This window comes from Nothoprocta perdicaria, unplaced genomic scaffold (genome assembly GCF_003342845.1).
Source record: "Nothoprocta perdicaria isolate Ctin4 unplaced genomic scaffold, notPer1 scaffold_214, whole genome shotgun sequence".
NCBI lineage: Eukaryota > Metazoa > Chordata > Aves > Tinamiformes > Tinamidae > Nothoprocta > Nothoprocta perdicaria.
This window is the reverse complement of record NW_020455360.1, coordinates 549169-559183: the sequence shown is the minus strand read 5'-3', so window position 1 is coordinate 559183 and position 10015 is coordinate 549169.

The following is a 10015-nucleotide window of genomic DNA, read 5'->3' as shown; positions in this document are numbered from 1 at the left end:
AGAAGCAGCCAGGCATGTATAGGTTTAAGAAAGCTTTTCCTAGGCAGAGAATTGTCATCTGTCTAAGTATATCCTACCTAAGCGTCCTCRTCCTCACCAAGAAGGTTGCTTTACTTGCAGTGTTACATAATCTTTACCCTGTTTTTGTAAATTCATGGCCATGTGACTCTGATGGGAGGAAAAGGAAACAARCTTTTTCTAAATGACTACAGCATCATATAGGTGTGAAGCAGCTAAATTACAAAGAAAAAAATATATATTTTTGCTCTCATTTTTGATTAAAACTAACAAACTGTACCAAGTACATTTAAGATATGACACAATATGATACATTATAGGATTTTAAGCTGCAGTTGCATATTGCCTGTTCTTTTTATCATTTTTCAGATAATCTTAAAACAAGAAAGTATTTAATTTCATTTGTTTAGTCAAGCCAAGCTCAGCCAATCTGCTCTCTCCCATTTCTAAGSTTTTGCAAAATCCCCATCACGGACAAAAACACGTCCTGCTTCTCACGTGAGCTCAACRGCGATGGCTGCGCAGAACTGGTTCRCAGGGCAGCACCACTCACAGCTCTCTCATTCCTGAGACTTCCTCCTCTCCCTGTTACTTCTAAATAATGTCAAACCCCTAACCCCTCTAAATACTGGAATTGCTCCTAGAAAAAATAGCAAAAGTCTGTTCTAGCTCACTCAGTCTTCATAATGGAGTAAATCTTAATGTAACAAGACATTTCAAGCAACTAATATAATCTCTCGAGATGAGCACAGTTGTGGCTATAAACACATCAAGTAAATTAAACACCTTGATGTTACCAAAATAAAAACAATTTCTAGGTTGTTCATTTGAATTAAGCAGAAGACTTAAAAACAAACACAAACAAATAAAACAAGTCCCACTGGCTGATTATATACATATCTTCTGCTAGCAACTAGAAAAGTATTAAAGAGTAACTACATAATTAGTGAAAATATAGTAGGTATTATTTGAAGTTGTTAACCATTCAGCATTTTTACAACTTCCAAGGGTAGGTATCAACCTACCCTTAGAGAAGGAGAAAAAAAACACATCAGAACTACCATTAACAAAATAACAGGATTTTAAAAGATTTTCTTAATACCATAACACTGCTTGCTCAAGGTTTATTATTAGCTTGACATCTTCTAGTCGCAGAGATCTCTAAGCAGAGATCTTCAACTACTCCTCTAGTAGAGGCAGCAGCCCTGTATCGGCTTTACCTCACTTACACTGTGCCAGAAGTCAAAGGCTGATGCACTCAGCGCAGCAAGAAAGCYTGCAGCCACCCATGCATTTTACAAGGCCCTCTGTCCAGTTGAATAAAATATTTATTCCTTTTTTAAATATAGAAAATGTGGGCAAATGCTCTCCCACGTTTAATGGTTATCTTGACTGTAGCCAAGGCAAGACAACCCCTGATGAAGCTGGCTGTTTCCACAGGTCCCCGGGGACAGCAAGAGCAAAACCACCTTGCTTGGATACAGGGGGTGGCTTAAAGAGGGAACCCCCTAATGCAGCCAGGGCAACATTTTCACTCCCACAACATTGAGGCCTTCAGCAGCTCACTGAACCACCAGCTTCCATGGCTGTTACGTGGTCACCACTGTCCTCGCTCAGGAATTGTGCGAGTGCAACAGGAGAATCTTGGTTTAGACTTGTTTGCTAATAGGGATAGTGGTACYAGCAGTGCCTCCCAGAAGAGAGGCCACAGCACGCCCCATTCTCCAGGTTCCTCTATAGAGCTCACTGTACAAATGAAATAGCTCCAAACAGAAACACRTGTCAGGTGTTGGCACAAACCAGTTCTCCTCATTGCAGCAGGCTGGCACACAAGGATGCTCCTGCTGAGAGTGCCCAGGAGAGCAGTGGGCACTGCTGCCTTCACAATGCACATCCCCTCAGGCAGGGCACAGAAATTCCCCTCGCTTCCTCTCACCACTTCAGCCTTTTACAGGATGATGTGCAACAAGCAGCCGCTTTGCACCATATACAGCCACCTTCCGGGCAAGTGTACATGGACCACGCATGGTCTAAGGGAGCTGAAAGATTAGGTTGTGAAACGTATTCTGTAACACATGGATTCAGTGGCAATTGCCAATGCCAGTATAACGCAGAGACCACAGCACAGCAGAGTATGAACAGGGCTGGTACCAGGATGAAAATTCCCTTGTGCAAAAGTTGTTCCAAAAGTTGAGGAGCTCGTAATGGCAAATTCACCTGCACAGGTTTGTCCAACTCGGCACTAGAGAGTTCCCTTGAAATCGTTACGGAGCCCTGAACTTTGTTGCTTTGGATGCAGCTAAGGCAGAACATAACACTTGTGGAGGACAGAAGAAGATAAAAAAAAGATTCCTGGAGAAGATCTGATCAAAGGGTACCTTCAATTAGGCACCTGCCAGAGGCCAATAATCCCAGAGCTCATAAAACACAAAAGCAGCCTAGATGATTTCAAATCCCTGTCTCTACCCAGGGGCACACATTCAACACTCCCACAGCTCAAACGTCAACATTACCTTACAGGAGAGCAGAACATCCACAAATGAAGTGGCAAAGACACAAACCCTCACTGCAGGGTGTCCCATACGTCCAACACGTGGCTACAGCCTCCACACTGCAGCTCCTAGGCTCTTCTGGGAGGTCAAGTCCTACAGACATACAGCTCAGGAGAGTCATTCCTCAAGCTATTTAGTCTAGACAAAACACAATTCTGCTACACGAAATTGCACATTACCTTAGCAAAACTAGGTTTATCAGACTTCTCTATTACTTGCCATAGCCTCCTCCACGCTCCTTACCAAACACAGAAAGCTTTATGCTGCCCAGGGTGCCATAACCATTGAGAATTCAAATAGAAACTTTATCATTAAGTATAGAAGCAGAAAAAGTCACCTTTCCTAATAAAAACTGTTACAGATCTTCACTGAAAGCAACACTTTATTCTCCCAGACATCATCCTTCAACATGTCAGCTACCAACTCAGAGTATTTCTCATCTGTGAATTTCTAACACTTCTACAGGGAACTAAGTCCCACACCAAGCGTTAATATAGTGATGCTCAAGAGCAACTCTTCAGTTCACACTAAACACGATTTAGCTACAAGCCTGGCAAGCGACAGCTGCTCAAGAACACGGCGTATTCTGTAAGTTTAAACTATTGCTGAAGGTCAGCCCAGTTAAGCAGGCTAAAGAAACTCTTTTGCCAATACCATTAAAGAGCAACAAATAAAAGCTACAGATGAGCCACATTGAATACGAATTAAAGGCGACAGTATCACCAAAGTTAAGMGCATTGCTCATCAGGAAGGCAGCAGAATTGGGACTGGACCCCAGATTTTGAATGCAGCACCTCATACAAGTCAGATCAACTTATCTTGCTCCTCACACACTCAAAACTCCACCGTGCCTGTAACSCTCACCCTGACGTTTGTCAGCAGTGCTGTGTCAGAGCCTAGAGCCACATGGGGTGCATCTACTGCACCCAGGACTAGATGATCTCTAGAGGGCTAGAGAAGACTCGAGATCCTCTGTCATCTCTGCACTAGATGATCTCTAGAGGTCCCTTCCAAACTTAACCACTCTGTGATTCTCTAACCAATACACASGCACTCAGGTCAGCACAGGGTTATCTAAAACGCAGCTAGAGTCTTGAGCTGAGGAGAAGGGAGTTGTGGAAATCTGATCCCGCGATGCTCTTTCTTTACCAGTAGCACTGCAGCTTATGCATCCCAATTCCTGCATGGCTGGAGGAAAAATCTGACGACTTGAAATAGACCATTAACTTGATATAAATCATCAGGMGTTATTAATCATTTCTGCAACCATGCAGACAAGTATATTCAAAAAGGGATTGTCAACAGCAACCTCAAAGCTGGTGTGGCCAAAACTGGCTTTCAACATAGCTAAAGCTGACTGAAGTGATTGTAACAGAGCTCAGAAACTTCACTCTCTTCCTGCTCCAGTGCCAAGCTGAAAAGCAGCAGTTTCCTGGCAGACCGGCTCTTACCTCTATCGCTCAGACACAGACCCATCCACGGGGGCCACTACTTGATGTCACGTTTGTTCTTACTCACGAACACGGACTTTCTTACCCCACTTCACTTTATCTTCAGGAATCTGAGGAGAAGGGGRTTAATTATGCTTTATTTTAAAAGGTGTTCAGTTAGCTCAAGCTATGCTCTACTCACCGTTCTATCAGTGGCATAGCACCTGTTCCCATCTCCCAGCTAAGGAARTTTTCCATGTTTTTCCCCCCCGCCTGTCCCCTTGCAAGCTTTTCAGCCCTCCAGCCCCATCTCCAAAGGGAACATTCCCATTCTTCCTGGCAGGCAGGTCCTGCCGCCCCGCTGCACCCGAGCGCCTGGCAGYCACCGCCAGCGCTGCCACCCTTCAGAGCACAGCCCTTCAAAGGGGACTTTGCCCTCCCCAGGGGAAATTTTAGTACCACAGAGTTCAATTGGTGTTTACCATTAGGTTAAACGCCACACTCGAAATACAGTTATTTCCTGCTTCGAAAGTCAGAAAACCTCTGGTATCTTGAGCACTACTACACAGAAATGCCAGGCAACTTTTTTTCCTTGTTTTCTTTTTTCCACTCCACAAGTTGCAGCAGGGCTCGTGTTCCTGCTTTCTCAAACACACACAGAGGCAGTGACTAGAAGACCTGTTACCTTATTGAATCCTTTCTACAAGGGCTAAAGAAGTTGGACACCTGAAGGAAAGAAGATCATAGTCCAAAGAGCCTCTAAATCCCACGTACTGACCGCTCTGAATGCCAAGACGACTTGCAGACAATTAACATATATATAAACAAATGATGCAAAAACACATAATAAAAAACAAGGCCATGACTTTAATAGCATAGACTAACTGGTTCATTTGTTTCTAACACAGATTTAAGAAGTTATCAAATTCACCCGCAGCGAACACAGACAGGTTGATGCAACATTCAAACACCAGGTAGTACCTCTTCACTATCCCTCATTTAATTAATTCTCCAGATGGCTCATATGAACTGGCCACAGGTCATTTTCACTTCTCCTACAGTGCTTACAGCTGAAGATAGGCTGGGCAATGCCTATTATATTGTAAACTATCACGTCACCCAAATGATTAACATTTGCATTCTGTAAAACAAACAAGTCCAATTTCAGTGAGGAATTTAGGGTGTCATAACCTTTAAGTACTACAGGGAGGTAAATAACTGAGTAGTGCCGAGCATAGTCCAAGCTGAAGCTAACCACAGAGTGGTCATTTCTGTTGATCAGCTCCTAAAACCCTTTGCTCCTACCCAGAAGTAGCCTTTATAAATCCAAGCACTATCCAGAGGGTGCTTCTGTCCTGCTATCTTGAGAGGAATTCAATTTTAGAAGCAAACCTTTATTTCAGTTGAACTGGACTAGTTCTCCTTGCTACTCAGCCACCAGCATGTGCGCCCAGGCACCTGTGGGGACCCACTGGCCTGGGTAACCCCACAAAGGGGCAGCCCAAGTCCCAGCCAGGCCAGGGCAGAGCTCAGCATGTGGCTCCCTGTCAGCAGCGCTGCCTCCTGCCGCCTTCCCAAGCCAGGAAGGGATCCACATAAACAATAACCCGGGAAGAGTTGGTATATGCCAACCAGGTCCTTAATCCAAGGGCTCGGTGTTGGCCGCCTAGCAAGGCACACTGCCTCTGCAGGTCTGGGAGCAGGACGAGGGGATATGCAGGACACAGTCAGGACACAACCCATCTCTTCCCATCAACTGGAATTCTGAAATCCTTCTCACAGTATCAGCGTGTTGTCAGTAAGCTGCATCCCCAGCCGTAATACAGAGCAGACTCAYAGCTCCACTGTGCCTGAATGAGTCTGAAGATGCCCTTCTTTTACGAGCACATTGATCAATCCCATCCAGAAGTCCTGATTTYGCAGCATTTCAACATGGACAGATTAATTGCCACCAAGCATGTGGAAAGCCTATGTTACTTTCCAGAACAAAATGCACTTTCAATTCTCCTCCCTACTTTTTCTCACYGCAAACAAACCAACCAACAACTTCAAGAGCTGCAATCAGCACCCTTGCTTCTCCCAGCCCAAGAAAGGTCTCTGTCAGGGCCAGTTACTCTAGCTCTGGGTCCGTCGCAAGGCGACTGTTTCTGGCAGGCAACTGAAAGGCATCAGTACAGAGCTGCATTCTGCTCCTTCAGAAGAGGGGCAGTAAGAAGCACATAAAAATTATCAGCTATCTTGCAGGCTTTTACAAAGATTTCCTCATCAGTTAAATACAAAAGTGTACTGAGTAAAAAGTATGTATTAATTGAATGAGTTTCTTCTGATAGGAAAACGGAGAGCTCTTCTGAGGACTGCAGTGGTCCCCCTSCTGAAATTATGACACACTTCCAATTCACATGAGCAAGCCACCTGGTTTCTCCTGTACACACACGTGCTGGCTTAGGTGGAAGTGTGTGTGAAGCCCATCATTGTGGCCTTGTGAGATATTTCAAGAGCATTTTATACATTAGAGGAAGAGAGCAGCTGGCCTGCAGAGACCATAAGCACTGGCTGCAGCTTTTTACACCTGCAGCACAACCAACCTGTCATGCCAAAAAGATGCTACATCTTCTGGGAACAGAAGACTCAGCCTCTATCTTTCCACAATATTCCTTTCTCAATTACAGTCTTAACATAGAAACATAATCTAAAATCCTCAGAACTGTGTGTTTTATTTGCTTAGTTTTGTCTTATTAAATAAAAGGAGACCAAACTTCAATTTCCATTATGTAAGTGATATTATGATTGATAACAGTTACTTGGATATTCCTTTTTTAAGGGTCCTGAACAAAGTACATTTTATTCCATTACTGAGACAAAGCTGAATATRTTTTTGAATTTAGTACTTGCATCCATACGATGTCTACTAAGCAAAGAAAAAAAAATGTGGTTTGAACTGGGAGCCTCATTCACTATGTGGTTAGTTCTTTGTACAAATAACCTTTTAAAAAGGTTATCAGCTGTCTAAGCACTAGCTAGGAGTCTGTTTAATATTAAAATCTTATGCCTCTGAAGAATTATCATATGTTTTAATATTTTCTGTACATATGCAACTCATCAAAACCTTTCCAGGCAATATCTTTTCATACCTTCTGGTTTAAAGTGAAAATAAGGTCATTTCCCACTAAAAAAGTTACCTATAGACAACAAGCTTTAAGCCTTTCGTGGTGGTGAAATTCCAGCCCCTTTTAGCAGCAGGTTCTTGAGTGAAAACATCAGGTACACGTTCCCAGCAGAGAGGCAGGCACATTGYGGAGTCGGCCACCTCACATGGACTGATTTGTTCATGTGGGAAGGCTCTCACCTCACCTCAGAGCCCAGCATCTATCCAGGATATAACCAGCTCCCACGGAGTCTGGTGTAAACCCTGCTCTGCCTGTGAGCGCTACCTAAGGACACGGAACTCGTACTGAGGCCGTGTATGGGTGCAGGGATACTAGTATTTATGTAAAAGCAAACTACACAGGCTTCACAGGGCAGAAAAACATACTTCTATCTAGCTTTTTAGTAGTCCAGATCAGACCTTTCCCTTGCACTAAAAACGGAAATCMAACTGCAGAATGGAGACACTGCTGCTGGCATAACACAATGGGAATGTGAAGGTACACAGCCTGGACAAGTTCAATAATTAGGCCGTTCTCAGGAATAAGAAGCAATGCTTCTGACAGGGATGGCTCCACCCTACAGTGCTTTTCAAATAAACAGATTAACCATTTGAGATCCAATACAGGCCACTCCCAACAAAGCTAAAGGACACACAGAGCCAGACAACATTTGTCTGTCACTTCGTGGAACAGGAATCAGCTGCACTGTGAAGTACATCTAACTTGAACACCAAGCATCTGTAAGTATCTCATGCAGACTAGACTGTTCCTAGGCTGCTGACAGCAAATGTTCATCTTCAAGAGCTCTACAAACTTATATTGCAGGGAATCAAAACAGCATCTCCATGAGAAATTCCAGGGCAGACTTCTAATCAAACCCTGGAATTTAGTCTAAGCAACTTGTGGAAATCCATGCAGCCCCTAAGCAGATATCCTACCTCACCTCTGCAGGAAAGTGTTTCCTTTTTCCTTTGTCTTCTGTCTCTAGGCCAGAGAAAATAAAGAGATCTGTTGTGGAGATCAGAGCAACTTAGTGAACAGCTCTTTCCAAACTAATAGCAGAAGCTACTGAGAGTTTCCTTCCTACCAAGTCCTCTCCATCCAAAAACTCCCATACCTGCACACACAACTAGGCAGATTTCACTTTAAATGTCAAGGTACCCAAATAAGAGCAAAAAGAGGAAAAACGATCATTTCACACTGTGCCCACTCTCCCGTTAGCAGAATCCTTGGGTGTCCTGAAAAATAATCTAATATAAGGTTTTGTTGAATAAGGACACTATCTTTGAGGGCTTTACCAGGACTGTAAGTGTTAAACTGATTAGAAGCAGCAAACAGCTAAAGTTACATATTTGCACTGCAAATCCAGAACACTAASATAGCAGCTTCTGATGCAGAGGGCGAGTTTCTCCAGAGAAAACACGTACCAACAACTTTACAACCTCACCAGCTGCTGCTGCTAGCACCATGGTGTGCAGTTCTAGCTCCCACAGATTCTGCTCTCCAGGAGATCTGCAGGTTCATGGCAGCACAGTAAACAAGACTTACTCCTTACTAGCTCRCAGGACCTACAGAAAGAAACTGAAGGCAATGAGGGGTCAAGAGACTCAATCCAGGGAGAAAGAGAGCCACTTCTCGTGACCTCAAGCTCTAGCATTTGTGTCGAAGGCCCAGGACAGCAGCCCTGAGCAGAGCTTTCTCTTCTAGGCTCTGTCATCAGCTTCCCACTTGTTTCCAAGAAAGTCATCCACTGCATTTCAAGCTGCCCTCTCTCATTTATTTTTAACAGATGAGGAAATGAGCCACCTACCTGAGAGCCAAAAATTAATCAACAYTGGAAAGCATCAAGCTGCTCAGACAACCGCGAGACGGGAGTTCCAAGAAGCCTGGACTCAGCCTCGTTCAAAGCAGAAGACTCGGCTATGAGAAACAGCTTTTCTCCCCTGTCTTTTTGCAAGCAACATGCCCCTGTTGTATGGGCGCACACAGGAGCTGCTGACTGTAGTGCCACAGCCTGCAACTGCTGCTGCAGAGGGTTTCCTCAATAACACCACCTGCAAAGAGAGGCCGAGCCGCTCTGCTCTTCCTCACTTGCTCAGAAACACCTCAACTAAAGGCCTACAAAAAAAAAGTGGAGATATTTCAGTGCAAGCTAAGAAAGAAGCACTATCAAAAGGAGTTATGACAAAAGTAACCTAAAAAGCACACTTATACCACAGTGCCGATCTAAGGCGCCAAGAACTTCAGGCCTTCCTGTGGGCAACTCTGTCATTTGACAAGGAAATAACCCACCAAATCCAACCAGCAACCGAGGGTACGAAACCCTTAGTGCTTTGGTTGCTGTTTAAGAGATYTACAGCAGTGCCTGGTGTGAGGAAGGTGATGACCAGCCTCACACTACCCTGTGCTGACATAACACAACTTAAAGGAAGTCACAGAACCACCATCTGACGGGACATGTCTGAAGACACGTATAGAACTTATTTTACCATGAAAAGCACCTCACAAGCAGGTACAAGTGCCGGGGAGYGGCGGCGCCTGCCGCACCGTGACAAAACCGGCCTCTCACAGCAGCGAGGTCGCGAGGCCTCGGCCCGCGCGCCCTGCGGAGCTCCCCTCGGGAAGGGGCTCGGCCGCGAGCGAGCACCGCTCCCTCCCAGCGCCAAACGCGGCTCCGGGGGCTCCTTCTCCTCGCGGCCCGCGCCCCAGGCGGCTGCCGGGCCCCGGGCGGGCGGACATGAGCGGCGGGCAGCGCCGCACGCCCGCGCCGACCCGAGCGCAGGCCCCGGGCGGCAGCTCCGCCACGCGCGGGGGCTCCGCGCGGCTCGCTCCGGCTCGGGGAGGGAGGGGGAGCGGGTTGTTTTGCTAA